The following is a 4,067-nucleotide window of genomic DNA, read 5'->3' as shown; positions in this document are numbered from 1 at the left end:
AACGTAATTAGACCAACTAATAGAAATCTCTGTCAAGCAAGGTCAATTAATTACGAATAATCATTAATAACGACAAATTAAGGCTATATAAAATGGGTAAAATATTGCTCATCAAGAATTCATGAACCCTAATTCATCTTCTAGTGAACCATCGGAAAAAAAAAAAATTCATCATATTGCTCTCTTCAGCGGCAGCCTCGCCGGTGGTGGCTCGACCGCCGCGATTCCTTCCTTTGCACCACCGTGTTCCAGCTTCATTTTGAGCACGAGCCTCCTCCCTCGTTCCAAATTCCTTCCTTTGAACCGCAAGTCCACCTCCGCCCCAAACACATCATCCGCTGCAAGCCCTCTCCCTCGTCGCCGCAAGCCTCATTTATTGCACCTTCGCCACAAGCTCCTTTTGATCTGACTAAAATCACCTCCTCCGCTGTCGCAAGCACCTCTGTTGCAAGCCGTAAGTGTGTATTTGGAGATGAAGAGACTGCAGGAGTTAGAAGAAGCAAACTTATTTTTTCTTGAAATACCCTATCAATGATTTTTCAGTCGTATGGGCAGACCTTCAATTGTGAGTGTCTTTCTCTTTCGTCTTCTGTATTCTCCTTGTAGAGTCCTAAATCTCAAGTATAGTAGTAGTAGATGTTAAATGGAGTAAGATCTAAAAGCAATTTTTTTATTTTTGCATAGATCAAGAATAACACCAATTGTTGGATGTTCAACTCATTATCATTTGAGACATTTATTTAAGCTGCTAAATATTTAAGAATTAGGACTTGGTTAGGGGAAAACTGGAAAACTGAGTGGGTATTGGGTTTTCAGTTTTGATTTTTACTTGTTCCTTTCCCTAATGTGATATTTTGAACCTTTTCTTGTACTGTTAAGTTAAGTGTGGAGAAAGATGCGACTCCTGTAACTTGAATTTTACTTAGCTATGTCTACAGAAGATGAAGTATGAGAATGTGGGATATATATGCATTATCAGAGAAAGTGAATATATTCTCATAGAAAATCACATGTCTAATTATAGTGTTCTGAACAACTCTAGTTGGTATTTTCATATTATCTTTTGCTTTTGTTTGTGATTCTGTTATTTTAGATTAAGCAAAGCTCATGTCTTGGTCTATGCAATCCAAGGAACTGTAGCTGAGGTAAACATAGAACTTGTCTCTATGGTGCTTAATGTTGTCGTCAAGTTGTTGCTCACTATTAGCCAAAGTACTGTTAGAACTCTATCTAATATATATGTTTGAGGCTTTTTTTGTAGTACGATCACCATGATCTAAATTACTTTCCCCCTTTATGGTATTGTAATTTTTCTTTTAGCTGTCTTGTTTGCATTTATTTTTTTCTGTAAAAGGAAGCTATCCAAGTGTTCAGCCTTTTATACTGTGGACTATAGGATTCTTGTGAAATTTTTGTTGATCTGCAGGACTATAAATATTTCAGTATACTGAGAATTTTCTTGAGCATTTGAGGTTTACATTATTTTTGTTTGTAACAACTAACAAATGAATTTTTTGATTGGAACTTGGAAGTTCTAAACTAATATGCATTAGAGGATTGTTTTACCAACCACCACTAATTTCATTTTAATGCATTTTTCTCCCTTGACAGAGAAAACAGGACGAAGCTATCAAATCAAATGTAAGATATTCATCTTTTGAGGTATATGTTACTCTTTACTATAGTAGTTGCATTTACTATTTAGTTTTGGGTCTTGATTAGTTTGCAATGCTGGATCAATGTGTTCTTCATTGACAGAACAGAAGCAAATAATATAACAATCTAATTGACATAAATATTAGATTATGACCTGAAGCCTTAAGGATGTTTGGTTCGCCTGATAGCCCTGCATTTACTTACATTGCATACATGCGGGCCTTGGGTTGATATCAATTCATAATTTTAATAATCTACAAGTTAGATCCTTTTTTCTTGTCATATTCTTGGTGGTGTGTACTGTTGCACATATGATTTTCAGGCAGGATTCAGAATTACATAATTGTGTATGTTTTGCAAAAAGAAAATGAACTTTCTTAAAGCTCATACTAGATGTTACTTTAATGCATTTATTGAATATTATGATCAGTGTTTATTGGTGTCAATTGTATGACTGTGAAGATTTATCTTGCTAATAGGAAACATGGGGTGCCGATAAAGAAATCAGACATCATCAAATGGCATAAATTGCAGGTATCAACAAATATACTTTATCTATGGAACATTTGTGCACATAACCAAAGTAGTAAATCCGCATTGAGTGTTTTGAATTTTCTGATCTATCAAGGTGTGTAGTTTGGTTGAAGGGAGTGTGGTATCTGCTCTATTATTTTGATGGGTCTTGTTGTACTTTTTTCTTCTCATTTCTTTTAGTTTTGCTCTTGCTGTTAATGGGATTCCATGTTGCAGCAATTGTCTTTTCTTTTATTGATGATTCTGAACTCTTTATTTGTATTCCATATTGCAGCAATTGTCCTTTCTGAAATCACAGTGTGAGTATCACTATATGTGATGCGGTAGGGGATGGGATCAACACAAAAGCATTTCAGAATGTCATCTTCTACCTCAACTCATGCAAAAGATATTCACTTTTACGAGTCATATAATGCCATCAGATTAAAGAGACTTCTCCTGGAAGGGGTGGTTATGTTATAAACATCTTGATTTAAGTTTTTCATCTTGATTGAAGTTTCAAGATTGAAAGTGCAAAGCTAATGCGTGAAGATTATTATGTAGAATAGGTTGAATATGAATTATCAATTATGTACTCTTACTGAATATGTACTATTGAACTTCAGTAGTTGAACGATGATGTAACAAGTTTTGATTGCAATAAAACGAGACTTGAAATCTAATTCTTTGTCAACTTTAGTACTCCAAACTATGAACTTTTAAAGAAGCTTCACTGTTGCATGAAAACAGTTTTTCAGTTATACCTTATGCCACAAGAATGATTGATTTGTATGACAGCTTTATTTTCTAAGAAGAAAACGTGTGGGCAACATCTCACGCCCAAGCAGCTTCATCAGTTGTTTTAAGAGTGTGATGTGATATAAGTTTTCTTTCTTTTTTAGTGATTGTAGGCATATTTAGTAGGGACTGTTGAAGCTATTTTTCAAGGTTAGATTGAGACGGAAAAACATTAAATACTTCTAACAATATAGAACTATCAAATAGCTCATCAACCACTCATTTTAATGGAGAACAACTCTGCTTTTCTATACAGTAGAAACTATCACAATTTCTACTTGCTCCTCTAAAATTTATTGGCATTTTATCCAAGGCTTAGTAGCATTTACAAATTAAAGAATCTGGTTTAACAGAAGTTCCTACTGTTATAAAAAATGCTTAGCCTGAATAAAAAAATGCTTAGCCACAAATAGAGGGCGGGGACTTTAAGGAATCGCCTTGTATTGTCTCATTACAACATTCTTTCGTTCATCTCTCCGGACTTCATCTTTCCTCACCACGAACCCATAAGATTTGGCATAGCTGGAGTAAAATTTGAGAGCATCCAACGAAGAACAAAACTTTAGGCCTCGTATTTGATCAGCTGTTAGGTCAGGAATCACCTTGTATTTTTCATTGGCAGAATCTGAGTCTGTTGTAAGATCAAGTTTTGATCTAGTAGTACAACTCTATGTTTTGATGATTACAAGTTAACCTTTTGATATGAACAATTGTGGTACTCTAACGTGTTTTTCTGAGTGTGCTATTTACAGGCTCTGACCTCAACTCAATCTCACACAAATCAGAAGCACTGTGTATAAAGAGTGACCCAAGCAACGCTTTCGCATTCACCATGTTCAGTATGAACAGTGGAAAAGCTTCAGAAGTTCTGAAGCTATACAAACTCTGATGTGGACTCAGTCGCTAGAAGCTCTGAAGATCCAGAAGTTCTGATAACCAAGAAACACTGAAGGTTCAGATGTTCTGATGGTGTAGAAGACTCTGAAGATCCAGAAGCTGAATAGTGGAAACTCTGAAGTCCAGAAGCAAGAAACTCTGAAGGCCATGTTCTTCCCTCTGAGTTCAGAATCAGAAGATACAATGGTCAGAGGATCTGTGCT

At 35.4% G+C, this 4,067-nt stretch overlaps 1 long non-coding RNA gene across 1 annotated transcript; it reads left to right on the top strand.

Annotated features, from left to right (window-relative positions):
- Window positions 1–1,314: 1,314 nt before the first annotated feature.
- Window positions 1,315–2,902, top strand: LOC130724609 (uncharacterized). Its single transcript, XR_009014580.1, has 4 exons — window positions 1,315–1,472; window positions 1,612–1,662; window positions 2,136–2,190; window positions 2,465–2,902. It is a non-coding gene; the product is annotated as an uncharacterized LOC130724609 (long non-coding RNA).
- Window positions 2,903–4,067: the final 1,165 nt, after the last annotated feature.

Source organism: Lotus japonicus, chromosome 6 (assembly GCF_012489685.1).
Source record: "Lotus japonicus ecotype B-129 chromosome 6, LjGifu_v1.2".
Lineage (NCBI taxonomy): Eukaryota > Viridiplantae > Streptophyta > Magnoliopsida > Fabales > Fabaceae > Lotus > Lotus japonicus.
This window is presented reverse-complemented; position numbering and strand designations above follow the sequence as displayed.